The sequence below is a fragment of the Lygodium microphyllum genome, chromosome 19 (assembly GCF_053477565.2).
Source record: "Lygodium microphyllum isolate KBCC chromosome 19, Lygodium_microphyllum_v1.1.10, whole genome shotgun sequence".
Classification (NCBI taxonomy): Eukaryota; Viridiplantae; Streptophyta; class Polypodiopsida; order Schizaeales; family Lygodiaceae; genus Lygodium; species Lygodium microphyllum.
In genome coordinates this window covers 129,662,464-129,682,856 of record NC_141153.1, presented here as the reverse complement: position 1 = coordinate 129,682,856, position 20,393 = coordinate 129,662,464, and positions in this window count along the sequence as shown.

Genomic DNA, 20,393 nt, shown 5'->3' with positions numbered 1-20,393 from the left:
TACTATATGTGTCTGTGTACTTGTAGGGGATTTTCTTTTCTTATTGGGGACCGACGTCCAAGGCATGAAGTCCCAAGTTTAGGTTAGGTATATCTAAGGATGGTCTGAGTAGTTGTTGCCTCCTGTAAAGACATTGCCAGGCATCGAAAGACCTGTTTCAAAAAGTAGTCCTAGTGACCCTGTTCTGCTAGCCTGCTAGGCATCCGTTCTAGGAGTTCTTATTAGTTGTGAGGCAGTTAGAAAAGCCTATCGGAAGGAAAACATGATGATGATAGAGAGGAAACAACCCTGAATATCTCAAAGAAAATAAATATATACAAAGGTGTGTAAAAAGAGTTTCTAACCCCTATAAAAATAGAAAAGAAACGAAAGGAAAAATGTATAAGCAATTGATCATCGCCTTGCAAAGGTTTGGTAGGTTCTTGGGGACGAGTCAGACCCAGGGCCAATGCCTTGTCTTTCTAGGGGTGGTGTCTCGCTGGAAAAGAAGAAAGTAAGGAAGGTTGGAGCGAAAATAAGAATGAGCGTCAGAAAAGGATTAAGTGTCGCCTCGCGAGGGCTTGGTAGGTTCTTGGATACCGAGACAGGACCCGAGGCCGATGCCCTGTTCTCCTTGGGTCACTACGCTCAGCTCCCTCCTTTTTACACACCCGAGTATGGGGGAATAAAAACCTAAAAGAAGAAATGTGCTAAAAGAAAATACTTCTTGATCAGGCTATAGGAGTCCTCGCCTAGTAGGAGCTCCTGGTTGTGTTGTCCTTAGCTAGGTAGGTAGTTCAGACCACCACTTCGGGCAACCTCTTTGATACTTCGTTTTAGTTTGGCCATGTTGGAGCAGTTGGTTAGTGACTAGCTTTGGCCCTTCTATCAGACTATGCTAGGCCTACTCCTTGTGGATTTCATGCCTTGGTTTTTTCAGGGGGTAGGGGGAGCATTGTGATGTGTTTTACTATGTATCTATTTTGTATCAGCTTGATTCTTCCTTTGGTTGTTTTGTGCAAATCTGTTGTGGGATTCGACGGGTTGAGTCGCCCTATCCTGTGGTCACCAATGAGAGCGAAGTTTTGAGCCCGGGATGTGCCTAAAATTTGCCAAAAAATCCAAAATTTAGGGAAAAAATATTCGACATCGAAGGCGGTGGCTGCAGCTACAACGATTTTAAGCACCAAGCAAAAGACGGCTTTTAAAAGGCGTCCGAGCGACACTTGTGGATTTTTTATAATTTTTTCGACTGCCGTATGGGATGCTGGGAGCTGCCAGTTAGGGCAGGATGACGAGATAGACGCGCACGATTTTTCAGAGGCTGAAACGAAGCGCGGATGCGGAAGAGGCCAAAAATTGGCCAAGATTTGAAAGGGTGGACAAATTTAAGACCAAAGGGGAGGTGCCCTTTAGGACTTAAACCCCCCCCCCCCACACACATCATGATTCTGGGCTGCAAAGAATCCATGTAACCGATAATACCCGGCAATTTCCCCCTCTTTGCTGATTCTATCGTCGGTCTTCGCACGGGATATGGCTATCTAGTCAATGAAGAGATCAGAATCTAGTCTTTCTCTCTCCTCCCTCTCTCTCCCCTCTCTGGGCTGTTTATGCGGATCATCTTGAAGGAGGAATCGGGAAGGGGATTGAAGAAAATGGTGATGGAGATTGATGGAAATGCTGAAGATTGATGTGCAGCATTGGATTAAGAGCAATGGAGACTCCATCTGCTGGTTATGCAGTCATTTAAGGCATCTTGGGTTTTGTAAAAACACGGTATGACCATTTTTATGAAGAAAATGAAGGATTTTTGATAGTTTATGATGATAATTTTGTTCTTATTGGATGAAAATTTGTTTGTGTGCTAGTTGCATCATGATTAATTTCTATGGATAAAAAAATCTTCATTTTGCAATGATTTACATGCTCTATTTAATTCTCGTAAACCTGAAATGCAGTTTTTAAGCGGTAAAATGGTAGTTTTTCCGTTTCGGGTAGGTGAAAGGTGTTCCCATGGGTGAAAATGGAAGATAATTTAAATGTTAGTATGATAAAGTGATTGGAATAAGAAAAATCAGAAAATAGAATATTTTATTGCCAAATAAATCAAGAAAATAGAGAAAATAGGGGAAAAAATAGAAATACGGCTCACAAAAATAAGGAAAAATATAATGATTGTTTGTGGATGTATGGTAGTGGCAAAGCATGAGGTTTAGCCTCAGTTTTCCCTATCTCCTTATCAAAGTTGGTGATTTATCGCTTTTCATACATCAAAACATGCCAAAATAAACCTCTACACCTATGCAACGGAAGCAATACCTAAACGTAGGGGGTAGGGATGTTTGAATGGTGCGATTTGTATGCTGATTGTTGCTGATTTTCTCATGCATATCATGACATAGAGTTCGTTGTATTTTAATTAAGAGGATAGTAGCACGAGTGTTGTCTTGGCGCTATTCTTACATTGTTGCAACGGGTTAGTGAATAAGCATTGGAAAGCTTGGTTGTGCACCACATGTTTCTAATTTAAAATCATGTTTGAGCACTTTAGGATCATCCACTTTTACATGTGCATGTCAACCATGGTATCAGAATACAAAGGACTGGATGCATAGCACCTGTTTTCGATTATGGTCAACCATGGTATCAGAATTACAAAGGACTGGATGCATAGCACCTGTTTTCGATTATGATGACCCACGCTTGAGTGACGAGAGGCAACCTAAGCTGTAGGATAGACATTCTTTCTTGGGGGAATTATTTGGTAAGGACACATCGTAACGTGTCCACTAGTATCATCTAGGACATGTCTTAGCAGTCCATCGGAAAGGATGTCTAGAAAGCTCTGTCCGGCACTCCCATGGAATGTTACAAGATTTGCGATCTAGGGCTTCCCCGTCTGCCATGTAGCGGAGGTATTCTGGCCGTTCCCACTTAAGATCAACCTGAATTAGGGTTTTCCTGATTGGTCATTTCGTAACAGCAACTAGCGTCGGACCCAAGCGAACTACTTTACGTAGAAACGCTAGGTCTGAAGTGGATTCATGCTGCACTTGGTTCAAGGAGAATGAAAAACGAGAGGGATGCAAAGCTCAACCTCTCTACCATAAGGCATAGTCCCATTCCGTTCCCCTAAAACAGCGTAAATCGGGTAAGACATAACTCTAGGTTAACGCTTTTGTTGTTCGTGTCCTTTGACGATCATCCCGTTGTTCTTCGAGATTTGAGAAAAGTTCCCGGCCAACCGGGACCATCCAACCGTAGGACGGACCCATGGCTCATCCTCTGCACTTTCCTCGTTTGTTTTAGTTATGTAATTATCTAACACATTAGTTGGACATGTAATACTCAGCTTCTTTAATTAATCCGTTAAGCACTGGTTCCTTCATGTAATCTTATCACGTCACACAAAAAAACAATATCAGACAAGTTTTTTATTAACATATCATCATATTTATCTTTGAAATACAAGGAGTTCCGCCCGTAGGCTTGTCCACAATCCGCCCGAAGGCTATCTAGCAATCCACAGGGATCACTATTCCAAGTTTCTGCCCGTAGACTAGTATGCAGGCCTCGAGATCCAATCCCGAGTCATGTTAGCCTCTTGTGCACGACCCGGAAGGCGAGGGATTTACAGCCAGAGCCCCCTTGGCACCCAAGCGTCCTCCTGCTCCAAGTAGCGCTCAACGAAGAGACCTCTCGCAGTGGGTTCGGGCCATGTTCCCGGCGCGGTCAACAACCCCCTTGGTTAGGGTCAGGCAAGCAGTCGAGGGTAACTGAAGCTGCCTCTCCCTTCAGGCCTTCAACCTGAAGTATAGATATTTATTTAATTTGTAGTTCATAAGTCAAACAGTCCTCTAAAATCTCTAGCAAGTACAAACATTTCCTTTGATCATTTTTTTTAAATTGTTGGGAAACTGCTAAGGAAGGAATCTTTCCTTCGAATGCATCCAGCACTCGATCCGGAGTGTATTGCAACTTGGCAAGATCCCTTATATTCTGGGTTAGGGCGTACCCTATTAACCCAACTTGGTCAAACCCTAAAGTTCATTGGATACTTTAGTTTCCGATTTTTGACCTTTCTTACTTAGAAGGATATCAAAGTATACATCCTCTTGCAAGATAACTTGCGTAAGGATCCACCATCCTTGTTGCGAGAATTTAGCATTTCTTCTTGTGAATCAATCACAAGACCATATGACTTCGTACTTGCCACGCAAGTCCTGCATCGTACTATGCGATAATGGGGTTACGAAACAATCCGTTTCAATTTCTTTAAGCTGACGTTTGTCAGACCTAGGGTTTCCTAGCTTTATTATTTTCTTTTAAGAAACTCAGGGACAAACCCTAGTTTCTTTTATGTTTACAATTTGCTGACCCTACAATCAGGGAATGTGGGCAAGTATTTAAGGTATAAACGTTTCTTGGATTTTAATTCATTTCAAATGAATATTTCGCAGCATAGGTATTTCTAAGTCTATATTAATTTGGTTAACTTTAGAGGGTAATATCGAGATCACCTCCACATGATTTTTTATCTATGTGTCAATTTATTTTTCAATCCTAAACTTTATCGATTTGAGGTTAGGTTAATTCAATTAATCTTCCCTTTTCTTTGCGAACAAACTCATGCTAAATAAGCAACCTTTTCCTTGCTAAGTTAAGCGGTTAGCAACGATAAATTCCTAGAGTTTTATGCATCGTAAGAATCCTTTCATGATTTGCATTTTTCATGCATAAAGCTATTTGAAAAAAAAAATTACTTTTATGCATGATTTATTTTGCAGGTTTCATTAAACTAAAATCCTTCGTTGTGACAACTAAGACAAAATATATCATATCCCTAACAATTCATCTTGCACGATTGAATTACAACGATATAAAATTAAGAAGGAAAAACCTGGGTTTGGGGTGAGATATCCACATGGATACCGGGAGATGACCCTCCCGTAACTACTCCTTGGACTTTCTTAGGAGGCATTGCAATTGTAGTCCTTCGAACGTGGAAGTAGCTTTACACTCATTTTTAGAATTCCACCATCGCTCCCTTGCACATCAATACTCCTCTTCTCTTTTTCGAGTAAGGGATAATAAGACCTTTAAGGTCTTAGTTTCTTTTGGAGGGAAAGGCTTAAAAGCCTAAGGAAAAGGCCCTATAGTGGTTTATACATGGGGGGGAAGAGTAACGAGCCCAAAAGAAAGGGGCTTAAGGGTTAAATACGGGGGAAGAAAGGTTTAAATTATGGGGTTCCAACACCCATGGGATGAGGGCCTTAAAACACGGGGGGGAAAAGGTGTGTGTGTGGTTCCAAAAGGCATAAGAAGGGGGCCTTGGGCACTTTTAGGACATGGGGTAATAATAAGTCTTTTGAAAAATACAATAAGGGGGAGAAAGGCCCTTAAGAGGGTAAAACCGGGAGGGGGTTCAATAAGACTTTCAAGGACTTCGATCCTTGGGGGGAATGGGGCTTATGGAACTTCTTTTTTAGAAGCTTCTTAGAAGCTTCTCGGCATGTGCAATCTATGTGGAAGAGGGGAGATGATAGTTACGTGGAGGGGAAAAAGAATGATACCCATGTGGAAACATGGGAAGGGCTAAGGTTTACACACGGGGGGGTGTGGTTCCAAGGGAAAAGGGCTTAAGGGGTAAGAATTTCCTGTGAGGGAATTAAATCCCGGGGGTTGGAAAAGGGTTTTAAAAAAACCCTCTAGAGGAGGGCTTAAGAAAGCACAGGAAGGGGGGACTTAGATCCCTCCCCTTAGAAGCTTCCAAGAAGCTTCTTGGAAGCTTTTGTAAGCGGGTTTATAACACGTGGAGGAGAAAGAGGATGTTTCGACGGCGGCTTGCTGGCGGGCAGGGCCAATTGGTGGCCGTGATGGGTCTCGGCGGCACTCCTCCCTCAACCAGCAACTGCAGGCGGCGGCCGTGTGTGTGTGTGAGGTCGTCGAGCTCTCCCTCCCTTTTAGCATTCGGACGGCATTTAGCGTCGACTCCACCCCCTCTCTCGTTTAATCCTGGCGGCATCCGATTTCTCCCTGAAACTGGCGGCCTCACGGCTCATGGCTCCCCCCTTCCAGCTCCCATGGAGATGGGTTTTATAGGGAGAGGGAGAGGTACCTCCCTCCCTCCACGTGCCATTTTGCATGGCATTCACCTTCCTCCTTGGCATCTAGCGTGATGCTGATTCAACCACATTCGCTCATCCATGACCTCCTTTGCAAGGCTTACATGCCCATGCTTTACTGTCCCTCCTCCAGCACAACCTTCGGCTGGGGAGAAAAAAAAAGATTAAAAGAAAATTTTTTCCATAAATTCTCTCAATTTCCTCTTGACCTCCTCCCAAGAGGAGGTCCACACGGAAATATGCGGTTACAATAAACCATAGTTTCGGTTCTACAAATGGAGATTATGATACATCGTGTTTTAAATTCGCACTACCCGTGACCCAATGCCAGCTTTGTCGTTTGCCTAGGAATTCACATGGCTTCGTAATATATCTTTAGCAGAAATATTACATTCTCTCCTTCTTAGAGGAATCAAGATGTCCTCATCTCGAGATAAATTGGCGATATTAACTGTGCCTTCATCTATCCAAGTGGCATCCTCTTCAGGATAATCCTTCCATTGGACGACGCATTCTCTCAGGGTTCTCGATCTTAATTTTCTCTCCCTAACATCTCAGATCCTATTAGGCCTTAGTTCAAGGACTCCTTGACTAGGCATTACAATTTGTTGATCGTCAAGTACATGGTTAGGATTAGGTATATACTTTTTCAATAGGCTAATGTGGAATACATTGTGAACCTTTAGGTTCTCAGGAAGTTGCAATTTATAAGCATTAGGTCCTAGGCATTTGAGGATCTTGTATGGCCCACAATACCTTGGACTTAGCTTCTTGCAATCTCCCAAGGATAGAGAACTCTTTTTAGGGCGTACGTGAATGAAGATTATGTCTCCTTCTTGGAAGATCCTTTCTTGATGCTTCAAATCCGCATATGCCTTCTGTCTATCCTTGGCTGCTTGTATGTCCTGTCTTATTGACTTTATTTGGTCATCCATCTCTTCCAACATTAGACTTGAAGCTTCAACCCTTAAGGTTGGATAAAAAAAGTTTAGGGGACTTCGACAGTCATGACCATACAATGTTTGGAAAGGGGTCATCTAAATGCTCTACTGGTAAGAAGCATTGTATGCAAATTCTACCAAAGGCAAGTATTGAATCCACCTCTTCGGCTCTCGACAGTAGTATGCCCTAAGCATATCTTCGATGACTTGATTTACTCGCTCTGTTTGGCCATCCATTTGGGGATGGTAGGCGGTGCTAAAACATAGTTGAGTCCCAATAGCTTCAAAGATAGGTCTCCAGAAGTATGATGTGAAGAGAGAATCATGGTCACTAATGATTCTTCTGGGTAAACCATGTAGCTTGAATATCTCCTTGATAAACAATCTTGCAATGTCAGAGGCTTTATAATTTGTCTTTATTGGAATAAGGTGTGCAACCTTAGTAAGCATGTCAACCACAACCATGATGGAGTTGTATCCTCCCTGGACTTGGGGTAGGCCTACAACAAAATCCATACTGATGAATTCCCATTTCATTTGGGGAATGTCAAGAGGTTGCAGTTTCCCTGGCATCATGACATGTTCAGCTTTGATACGTTGGCAAGACAAACACTCAGTGACATATTTGAGAGCGTCACCTTTGAGCCTCTCCCAATGGTAGCTCTTTCTAACTGCATTAAGAGTTTTAGCATAGCTAGGATGTCATGCGAAAGGAGAATCGTGAGCTTCCCACAATATCTTCTACTTAAGTGACTAGCTTGCTGGTATACACAGCCTTGTTCTGTAGTAGACAAGTCCACTATTAGTGGAAAATTCCTAATACTTAGCCTACAACTTTTGGTTATGCTCCTTGATAGAGATCTCCTTTAGCATTGATTGGTAGGCCAAATCATGGCATGCTTCCTCTCTAGCTAACTCAAGTATAGGGTTGTTTGGCATAGATACTTTTGTAGCTAGAGATCTGGCCATTGATGGATTCTATAAGATTAGGGAATTTAGGAATGCCTTGCGACTAAGTGCATCGGCAACTACATTCTCTTTCCCTGGTCGGTACTTGATTTCAAAGTCATATTCTTCCAACACTTCAATCCACTAACATTGCCTCAAGTTGAGCTCGTTCTGGGTAAAGATCCATTTGAGACTCTTATGGTGGGTCACTAGAGTAATCTTGTTATACCCAACAGGTAGTGTCTCCAAAGCTTTAGAGCATGGATGACAGCTAGTAACTCCAGATCATGCGTAGCATAGTTCTTTTCATGACTCTTCAATTTCCTTGAAGAGTATGCTATTGGATGACCTTCCTGCATAAGTACACACCCCAAGGCAAGAATGCTAGCATCAGTTACTACATCGAATTCCTTATTGAGGTCTGGAAGTTTTAGAATAGGTGCTGATACCAAACTTTGCTTCAATCTATCGAAGCTATTCTGTTCGGGAGTTGACCATGTAATGGAAGTTTGCTTCTTCAGTAAGTCCGTGAGAGGTGCTGCAATCAAAGCATAGTTTTTTATGAAAACCCTATACCATCCTCTCAATCCAATAAAGCTACGTATCTCTTTGTTGGATACTGGTATTGGCCACTGAAGCACATCTCTGACCTTGGCTGGGTCCACTGATATTCCTTCTGCTGATACTATGAATCCGAGATATTCAATCTGACGCTTGAAGAATGCGCACTTCTTCATTTTAGCATACAGCTTATGCGACCTCATTGTCTCAAGGACAATCCGAAGTTGAGGTTCATGATCTTCTTCCTGTTTAGAATAGACTAAAGTGTCATCAAAGAAGACAAGCACGAAATCATCAAGATATGGCCTAAAGATGTCCTGCATTAACCTATTGAAGGTGGCAGGTGCATTCATAAGCCCGAATGACATAATTAGGAACTCAAAGTGCCTATATCTTGTATTGAAGGCTGTTTTTGGGATATCTTCTTCCTTTATCCTTATCTGATAGTAACCTGACCTGAGATCAATCTTGGAGAATATCTTCACACCCTGAAGACGATCAAGAAGCTCATCTATTCTAGGAATAGGATACTTGTTCTTGACTGTTGATTGATTCAATCCACGGTAATCAATACATAGTCGAAGTGTCCCATCTTTCTTTTTTTGGAATAGTACTGAAGCTCCCCAGGGTGAATTGCTAGGCCGGATGTAGCCCTGATCTAATAGTTGCTTGAGTTGTTCCTTCAGCTCAATTGCTTCTGGTACGGACATTCTATAAGGTATCTTTGCAATTGGCATAGCTCCTGGTATTAACTTAATCTCATGATCCACTTCTCTTTGAGGCGGGAGTTCTATCAACTCTTCAGGGAATACGTCCGCGTATTCCTTTAGCCAAGAAGGTCCTTCATGAGACTCTTGCTTCTGATGTAACTTATTGAGTTTGATCAAGTAAACAGGTAATCCTTTTCTGACTCCTTTTATGATTTGACATACTTTGGCCAATTGGATTCTTGGCACTCCAGCCTCACCTTGAGTGATGACTAATTCCCTTTTAGAGTTTCGAAAGGAAACTTGACCCTTTTCATAGTGAATGTGGGCGTCGTTAGGCTTAAGCCAATCCATTCCGAGTAGACACTCATGGATACCAAAATTCATGACTCTGAATTTGAGCGAAGTCTTCTTTCCACCCAGAAAGAATTCCACCTTAGCAGTTTGCCTGGTACAAGTAACGTCACGACCATTTGCCAATTCCACAAGCAGGGTACGTGCTTCTACTGTGGTTATTTCTAATCTTTTTGTACATGCTGGTGAGATAAAGGAATGTGTACTGCCACAATCAATCAAGGTCTTGAAACCTTTACCTTGATAGTCCGACGGTGTCTGAATCACCGAGAACTGGCGATTCAGCCCTTTCTTGTGTAAAGCGGCATGGACTATCGCTCTTTCGAATTGTGCTTCCATGGTCGGATCTTCTTCTTCTCCTTCTTCGCACATTTGCCTATTGGCAATGCAGGTGGTTCTTCCTCTTCCTCAGGTAGCGGCTCCTTGACTACGGCATGTTCCTTGGAAAGGCGCTTGGCGATGTCCTCCACCAAGCTTGGGACATTGCCTCTTGAAGTGACCGGGTTCGTTGCAGTGGAAACAACGGAGATTTCGGCCATTACTTTGAGTAGGAACAAAGTTGTTGACATTATTCGTGCTTGCTTTCTTTCTTTGTCCCTGATTATGACCTTGAGCTCTTTTAATTTGAGGTCTGAATGCTCCTCTGTTCGGGTCATTGTAAGACCAAGATTTGTTATCGCTTGGTCTAGACTGCACCTCCTGAATTATAGGCCCCGCTCGAATGAGTGCATCCTAAAGATCTGATGGACGCATAGATTCAAGGCAGGTATTTACTGGTGGATTTAAACTTGCACAAAATTTGGACACCTGCTGTGTCATGTCCATCTGTGGCGCATACTTTAAAAGTGAGACGAGTTTAGAGTAGTATGCGTCAAGAGTGAGTCCCAGCTGTTTTAGCTCGTAGAACTCATTCATCTTCTGAGTGTGATATGCAGGTGGCAAGTATCTTCCCTGCACGGCTTTCTTCAGCTTCTCCCAGGTAACGGATCCCTTTGTGATCCCTTAATCCCTACACCATTTCTTCCACCAAAGTCTAGCTTCGCCGGTGAGCTTTAACTTGGCGAGCATAGCCTGATTGGCGGGTGCAGTACCGGTTACTTCGAAGTAATCCTCCATGGATTCAATCCAAATTTCATCATCAGCTTGGAAGAATCTACCTCTCCCGTCAAACTCGGATGGCTTAATTTGCTTGAGAAGAAACTTCTTCTCTTGGATTACAGCAATACTTAATGTAGGAGGCGAATTAGGAACCTGTACCTGGGGTTGTGCCTGAATAAAAGTTTTCTTAACGTTATTATACAATAATCGACGTTAACTTATATTACATCTTCCATTCTGCTATCATGTAACCAATGTAGCTATTTAACTTTTTATCAACTCTTATGCACAATCAGACATAAAAAGAAGTCTTTATTTGTATTTATATGGGCATAGCCCTATTGAATACAACGTTTCATGCGATGATAAGCCAACTGCTACATTTAGTTTGGAGAGAACAACGTTGTATTGCATTTATCTACAGGAACTATGTAATAGTAAGGTTTTGGGTCATGGATCTTCATGAATCGATAAGTCATTGGAAGTTCAGGATATCCTTTCCGTTGGAATCCATACTTCTCACGGTGGCCCAACACTTTAATCCTGTCGGCGCGGTTTATACGGGTTACTTCCTCATATACATATGAGTTTATCTCAACCTTCCAACCTCGAATATGTAAAGTTGAATTTACGTGAGCTTCCACAAAAACGAATAGCTTCACGACTTTTAGGTCTTCCAACCACTTGATCCTCTTTAGGTTGGTCTGTAGATAAGCGAACCGGTGGACGGCTATATAGTAGATTCCTGAAGCACTCGTCCATCTTCGTTCCATGTACGAAGGTGATGGATTATAGATCTACTCCAGGATGTTCATCATCCCAATCCTTTGTCTATAAAGCGGAGAATGCATTGCAGTCATAAACATGCCTCGAAATACCAAGAACTTGTTCCACGCTTCGTAATTTTGCAAGACAGCATTGAAGGTAAGAAAATGTTTGGACAACAACATTTGCTTTGCTTTATTTTATTATAATTTCATAAAAACAATTCCGTTGTTGGTCGGCTCTGATACCAATTGTAACGTGTCCACTAGTATCATCCAGGATACGCCTTAGCAGTCCGTTGGAAAGGATGTCTAGAAAGCTCCGCCCGGTACTCCCATGGAATGTTACGGGATTTGCGATCTAGGGCTTCCGCATCTGCCACGTAGCGGAGGTATTACGGACGTTCCCACTTAGGATCGACCTGAATTAGGGTTTTCCTGATTGGTCATTTCCTAACAGCAACTAGGGTCGGACCCAAGCGAACTACTTTACGGAGAAAGGCCAGGTCTAAAGCAGATTCACGCTGCACTTGGTTCAAGGAGAATGGGAAATGAGAGGGATGCAAAGCTCAACCTCTCTACCATAAGGCATAGTCCCATTCCATTCCCATAAAACAACCTAAATCGGATAAGACATAACTCTAGGTCAACGCTTTTGTTGTTCGTATCCTTTGAGGATCATCCCGCTATTCTTCGAGATTTGAGAAAAGTTCCCGGCCAATCGGGACCACCCAACCATAGGACGGACCCATGGCTCATCCTCCACACTTTCCTCAGTTTGTTTTAATTATGTAATTATCTAACACATTAGTTGGACATGTAACAATTAGCTTCTTTAATTAATCTGTTAAGCACTGGTTCATTCACGTAATCTTATCATGTGACATAGAAAAACAATATCAAACAAGTTCTTTATTAACATATCATCATATTTATCTTTGAAATACAAGGAGTTCCACCCGTAGGCTTGTCCACAATCTGCCCGAAGGCTATCCAACAATCCGCAGGGATCACTATTCCAAGTTTTCGCCCCTAGACTAGTATGCCGGCCTCAAGATCCAATCCCGAGTCACGTTACCCTCTTGTGTAGGACCCGGAAGGTGAGGGATTTACGGCCAGAGCCCCCTTGGCAACCAGGCATCCTCTTGCTCCAAGTAGCGCTCAACGGAGAGACCTCTTGCGACGGGTTCAGTCCACGTTCCCGGTGCGGTCAACAACCCCCTTGGTTAGGGTCAGGCAGGCAGTCGGGGGTAACTGAAGCTGCCTCTCCCTTCAGGCCTTCAATCTGAAGTATAGATATTCATTTAATTTGTAGTTCATAAGTCAAACAGTGCTCTAAAATCTCTAGCAAGCACAAACATTTCCTTTGATCATTTTTTTAAATTGTTGGCAAACTGCTAAGGAAGGAATCTTTCCTTCGAATGTATCCAGCACTCGATCCGGGGTGTCTTGCAACTTGGCAAGATCCCTTATATTCTGGGTTAGGGCGTACCCTATTAACCCAACTTGGTCAAACCCTAAAGGTTATTGGATACTTCAGTTTCCGGTTTTTGACCTTCCTTACTTAGAAGGATATCAAAGTATACATCCTCTTGTAAGATAACTTGCGTAAGGATCCACCATCCTTGTTGCGAGAATTTAGCATTTCTTCTTGTGAATCAATCACAAGACCATATGACTTCGTACTTGCCGCGCAAGTCCTGCATCGTACTATGCGATAATGGAGTTACGAAACAATCCGTTTCAATTTCTTTAAGCTAACGTTTTTCAGACCTAGGGTTTCTTAGCTTTATTATTTTCTTTTAAGAAACTCAGGGACAAACCCTAGTTTCTTTTACGTTTACAATTTGCTGACCCTACAATTAGGGAATGTGGGCAAGTATTTAAGGTATAAATGTTTATTGGATTTTAATTCATTTCAAATGAATATTTCGCAGCATAGGTATTTCTAAGTCTATATTAATTTGGTTAACTTTAGAGGGTAATATCGAGATCACCTCCGCATGATTTGTTATCTATGTGTCAATTTATTTTTCAATCCCAAACTTTATCGATTTGAGGTTAGGTTAATTCAATTAATCTTCCCTTTTCTTTGCGAACAAACTCATGCTAAATAAGAAACCTTTTCCTTGCTAAGTTAAGCGGTTAGCAACGATAAATTCCTAGAGTTTTATGCATCGTAAGAATCCTTTCATGATTTGCATTTTTCATGCATAAAGCTATTTGAAAAAAAAAATTACTTTTATGCATGATTTATTTTGCAGGTTTCATTAAACTAAAATCCTTCATTGTGACAACTAAGACAAAATATATCCTATCCCTAACAATTCATCTTGCACGATTGAATTACAACGATATAAAATTAAGAAGGAAAAACCTGGGTTTGGGGTGAGATATCCACATGGATACCAGGAGATGACCCTCCCGTAGCTACTCCTTGGACTTTCTTAGGAGGCATCGTAATTGTAGTCCTTCGAACGTGGAAGTAGCTTTACACTCCTTTTCAGAATTCCACCATCGCTCCCTTGCACATCAATACTCCTCTTCTCTTTTTTGAGTAAGGGATAATAAGACCTTTAAGGTCTTAGTTTCTTTTGGAGGGAAAGGCTTACAAAGCCTAAGGAAAAGGCCCTATAGTGGTTTATACATGGGGGGGGAGAGTAACGAGCCCAAAAGAAAGGGGCTTAAGGGTTAAATACGGGGGAAGAAAGGTTTAAATTATGGGGTTCCAACACCCATGGGATGAGGGCCTTAAAACACGGGGGGGAAAGGGTGTGTGTGTGGTTCCAAAAGGCATAAGAAGGGGGCCTTGGGCACTTTTAGGACATGGGGTAATAATAAGTCTTTTGAAAAATACAATAAGGGGGAGAAAGGCCCTTAAGAGAGTAAAGCCGGGAGGGGGTTCAATAAGACTTTCAAGGACTTAGATCCTTGGGGGGAATGGGGCTTATGGAACTCCTTTTTTAGAAGCTTCTTAGAAGCTTCTCGGCATGTGAAATCTACGTGGAAGAGGGGAGATGATAGTTACGTGGAGGGGAAAAGGGATGATGCCCACGTGCAAAAATGGGAAGGGCTAAGGTTTACACACAAGGGGGGGGTGTGGTTCCAAGGGAAAAGGGCTTAAGGGGTAAGAATTTCCTGTGAGGGAATTAAATCTCGCGGGTTGGAAAAGGGTTTTTAAAAAACCCTCTAGAGGAGGGCTTAGGAAAGCATAGGAAGGGGGGCTTAGATCCCTCCCCTTAGAAGCTTCCAAGAAGCTTCTTGGAAGCTTTTGTAAGCAGGTTTATAACACGTGGAGGAGAAAGAGGATGTTTCGACGGTGGCTTGCTGGCGGGCAGGGCCAATTGGTGGCCGTGATGGGTCTCGGCGGCACTCCTCCCTCAACCAGCAACTCCAGTCGCGGCCATGTGTGTGGGAGGTCGTTGAGCTCTCCCTCCCTTTTGGAATTCGGACGACGTTTAGCATCGACTCCATCCCCTCTCTCGTTTAATCCTGGCGGCATCTGATTTCTCCTTGAAACTGGCGGCCTCACGGCTCATGGCTCCCCCCTTACAACTCCCATGGCGATGGGTTTTATAGGTCGAGGGAGGGGTACCTCCCTCCCTCCATGCGCCATTTGCATGGCATTCACCTTCCTCCTTGGCATCCAGGATGATGCTAATTCAACCACATTCGCTCATCCATGACCTCCTTTTCAAGGGTTACGTGCCCGTGCTTTACTCTCCCTCCTCTAGCACAACCTTCGGCTGGGGAGAAAAAAAAAGATTAAAAGAAATTTTTTTCCATAAATTCTCTCAATTTCCTCTTGACCTCCTCCCAAAAGGAGGTTCACACGAAAATATGCGGTTACAATAAACCATAGTTTTGGTTCTACAAATGGAGATTATGATACATCATGTTTTAAATTCGCACCGCCCGTGACCCAATGCCAGCTTTGTCTTTTGCCCAGGAATTCACATGGCTTCGTAATATATCTTTAGCAGAAATATTACACACACGGTATTTCCTGGAATGCATTCAAGATGAAAGAGTTGAGTTTGTTCGTTTGTTCTATATGTTGAGCAGCATATCAAGGGGCCAATCCCTGCGATGTAAGAGAGCTGCAATGAGGCCGCAGTGATTCCACCGAGAGGTTGCCTCCCATGTATGTGATTATCATGGCATTTATTGCCAATGTGTAAGGGTTCTCCCTCTATGGGGTTTATAGAAAGGGAAACATTGGACTACAAAACTATAACACATAGATTAGGTTTTAGGACAGTTCATCCTTTAGCAGTAGATAGATGCTCCTGGCCCACAAGGCCGTGAGGGTGTGTTTGTCTATTATGAGCATGAGGCCCGGCTAGTGCCATAGCCAGTGCCGGCCCATTTGAGGTCCCATCACTTTGGTACTTATAATTAAATTATCTTTAGTTATATATGATATAATAATTTCACATGTTTCATCTTTAACTAAATCATTAATATGATCTCAACAATGTACTACTAGTGCACATTGTTCAATGCTATTTGGTGTGAAGGCAAACATTTTCGAACTCAACGTATAGATGATAAGAGAAATACCCAGGATTGTGGTATCCTTGCAAACTTCCAGGATTCCAATGGCACCATGGAAGGTTATTGTGGCTTGATCCAAGATAATGGTCAACATATGATCAAAACCTAGGACTTCTTACTTTCATTTTCTATTATACTTTCCATAAAGAAGAGAAATCCTTGTGCTAGGAAAAGTAGTGGACAATCTCCTAGCGATCATTAGTTCTTCTCAACATACTATGAAATCAAACCTCTCCACAATGACCCCAAAACTCATAAAGCAGAACAACCATGGTGCAAACTGGCTAGTAGATACCACAAGAGATGAAGAATCAAGTGCTCTAATACTTCCATACCTAAATCCACCAATACTCTTGACATAGAACAAGGAACCCTTAATTCTTCAAATGACCAAAACCTGGAAAGGGAACACATGTCTAAAAATGACAAACTTCTTCTCCAACTCCACAATAAGACAAGCCAACTACCTTGCAAAATGGAAAATATATGTGATTGATTCAATGGCACAATACAAACTGAAGCTACCATCAAATCATACCACAACTTACCTTACAATTCACCCATCCCATAGCCTTATAAGCATAAGGCTTATGAGAATTGCTCTCAATCAGGCCATGACAACTACGATTTCCCTAAGCCATGACTCACTACAAATGACCTTCTTCACATTGAATTCAGATCCACTCATATATGTCATGATTGTCTTGAATGCAAGGCGCCTACCAATAGCAATTCTCACATGTATGCTAGGCCCGCTATCTCCACCATTAGGATTCCACCTACTATGAAAATAGTAAATGTTATAAAATATAAAAAGTTGATTGGGAAATACTTTTTGCAAGTAAAAAGAACAAATATTGAAGTATTTTTACCTTATCCATTTCCTTATGGTAGTCTCGTCTTCCACCAAAATAAAATGAATGTTTTCTATAATGCTATGTTTTCCTTTTTTCTTTTGATATATTTCAGCAATAGTATAAAAAATATACCTATTGTCATGCTACTACACAGACACAATATGAATAACCTTGGAGTGCATCGTCATCCTACTTTCTTATTAATCTAGAGAGTCAATTTCATATTAGTCACACTCGTGTAAGTATCCATAGTACGGATAGTTCCAAAATACGAGATTTTTGGATAATTTTAGCCTATTTTTTATATTATGGATATTATTTCTTGTAAATACCATCAAAAGGTATAGTAAAATTCTAGAATAGGATATCATGCAAAAAGCAAGTTGCTTTTGAGCTAGTTTGGGAGATTTGATCCAAAAAGAAGGGCTTTGGAATTCACGTGATGCGCAATCACAATTTTCAAGCAGCAAACAATACTCGAGATTGGAAAGAAACAGGAGTGATCCAAGAATTATGAGGAGGTGCCCTAGATTTTTATCCCCCTTTCAGAGGCAATAGAACCATCAAATTTTTTGTCTGAGAAACAAAGAAGAAGCTAGTGTTTGGTGTGCATTTTTGGTATAACACGGAGCTCTAGGAATGCTTCGAGATTGCTTACAAGTTGTAGTAGACATTGTGTAGATAATCCAAGAACCATTTGTCTTGGTGCTTAGCCATTAAATAAACAGTTTATGATTATTGTAATAATCAAGAATACACAGAGTTCAAGTGAATTTGGAGTCCCATACAACGATTTTGTTTACCTTCTCAAGTTTTATTAATACATAGTACTTTAAATCATTGAGCTTTGTCTTTATATTGTGTAAAGGCTTTGGTAGACTTAGTAGAAGGGTTTATAACTAATTCATGATGTATAGACATGTCTTGAAGAGAGCTTGATTTTCAGCATTCTTTGAATTCATTTGAATCTCTTGCCTATTCTTTTTCTTCTCTTCCATGTCCTATTCTCTACTTCTTTCTCTCTCTAATTCCTGGTGGATTTGACCTTTCAACTAAAACCCCTCTAATATTGGTGAAACTGGCATGAAAGGTCATCAAAAGGAAAGCTAGGATGAAAGAACCTTCAAGAACAATTTCTAGTAATTTTTTGTAGCACTTAGTGTAGAATATGAACATGTTTATGCACGTACAACAACAACTTGTAATGCATGCTTCTACTCAAATAGAAACTGTTGTGATGAGTTCTCTGCAAGCAATAGAGCATGAGAGGAAGTTGTTTAATGGCAATAATGTTTTTGCATATTTGCATATCTATGCTCAAAAGATGGAGTTCTTTGGGGTGGCTGCACTTGCATGGAGCCAACATTTTGTACAGATCACTGTACGTGAGTTGAAAGCTTGAGTTACTAAATTATACATGTAGGATGCTAACTAGGTAGCTTTCAAGAAGACACTTTAGGAAGAATTTTACATTGAAGACACTAGTTTGACTACCTACAAGACTTTTGAGGAGTGGGTTCTAAAACCTCATAATGATCTTATGGCTACAGAGTTATTAAGAGAATTTGAAAGTCGATTTGAGGAATTAGATATTGTAGAATAGCAAGCTTTTGCAAGTCAAAAATTTAAATTGTTTCTACAAGCGGTAGATCTTGAGCTTTAAGAGAAGCTTGATGATTTGTTAGAGGATTAGACTACAAGACAACACTTAAAGCAAAGTGGAGGCATGTTAAGGATGCTATTATTGCACTGGTAAAAAGCATAGAAGAATAGAAAGATTGCATATATCTAGCTTGCCTACTATTATGAGAAAAATAGTTGATGTATCCAGTAAGCCACCTACTTTTCTGGTTAATCCTATGGATGCACCTATTGTTCCCACTATTAGGGAACGTATATTAGATGAATTGGTTAAAGGCATGCGGGATCTTCAGCTGAAGATCACAAAATTGGATGAGAATGGATAAGAGGAAAGGGGACGGATAGTAGTCCCGAAACTAGGAAAAAGATGTATGTGGTATACTAGTTTGTAGCATGAAAGGAAGGATTGTGCTGCTTATCAGGGGGCCTTGACACAATAGCGTATCTTTTGGAAAGATGGCAAGATTCATCCACAAGAAATGGAATTTCCTATTGCTTTGAATTTTGGATAGGAGATATAAGATTTTGGAAGACTTGGCTATCCAAAATGCTTATGCAGTTGTACATACTACTACTTTTGATCTATACTTAGATAGAATGTGTGGCCAAGTGATGTGGCTGATCCAAAGGCCGCAATATGAATGCTATCCAAAATGCTTATGCAGTTGTACGTACTACTACTTTTGATCTATACTTGGATAGAATGTGTGGCCAAGTGATGTGGCTGATCCAAAGGCCGCAATATGAATGTATGCTTTGCATGTAGTTGAAGATAAAAGACTTACTGATAGTAAAATGTCTCATGCAGCAAGGCAAGACATTTGTGACATAACTAGCTGGGAATCATTGGTAGATGCATATTTAGCAAAAGTGCAAAAGAAGAATGTACTTGTGAAAGACTAATGGAAGAGAGATAAAGATAATGTAGGGATATCTAAGAGAGTGACATGAAGTGTGAATGAGCCAAAAACTACAAATCAGCCACATCCTGAGCATGTTATGGAAGAGATTGGGCACGAGTAGCATTATGATAGAAAATAGGAGGGCAAAAAGAAGGGCAAGTAACCACACTATAAGCTACAGAGTCTGATATTAAGACACCCACAGATCTCAAGTAGATTCTTGAGGAATGGATTTTAAATAGTCAAGTGGAATTCACCTTGGGAGAGGTGCTTGGCATCAGCAAATAGGAATTTCATGACAAAATTGTTGACATACTTAAGAGAAAGTGTCAATTTCTTAAAGATACTACTAATGCATTGCTGCAATTTGAAGAGGAAACTGGTTTGTTGGGCATTCGAGCGGCTGAATATGAGCATGATGTAAGTGTTGGTTTACGAATGGAGGATGCTGCTAATCAGTGGGCAACATGTGGAAAAGAGAAGAAAGTGGCTCAAAATGTATTATCTTGTAGCAATATGCATTGTGGATTCAGTCAGATATAACAATATGGGAAGGAGACTCCAATATTTATTCCTCGGAGCCATTACACAAAAAATCACTAGGCAAGTGCTACCACTAAAATGGTTGTGAAAATAGGGGAGCATGAAACTTCCTGTATTGCATTGCTTGACCACATGTTTGAGAGCATGGCCTATGGACGTTGATCATGGTTGGCATACGAGGGCTACAAATAATTCTTTAGGAGGGGAGCTCTATGCTGCATGTCCTAATGCAAAAGTAACGATTGGTGATGTATAAGAAGAGCATTACTTTTTTGTGCAAGATAGTTCCTCATATGTAGTGATTTGGGACAACCCTATATGAGAGGAGTGCATATTGAAACAAAGGTTCTTGATAATGGTTCTAGTTATGCAAGAGTTAGAAGCAAGGATGGGAGGAAACCAATCCAATTTCT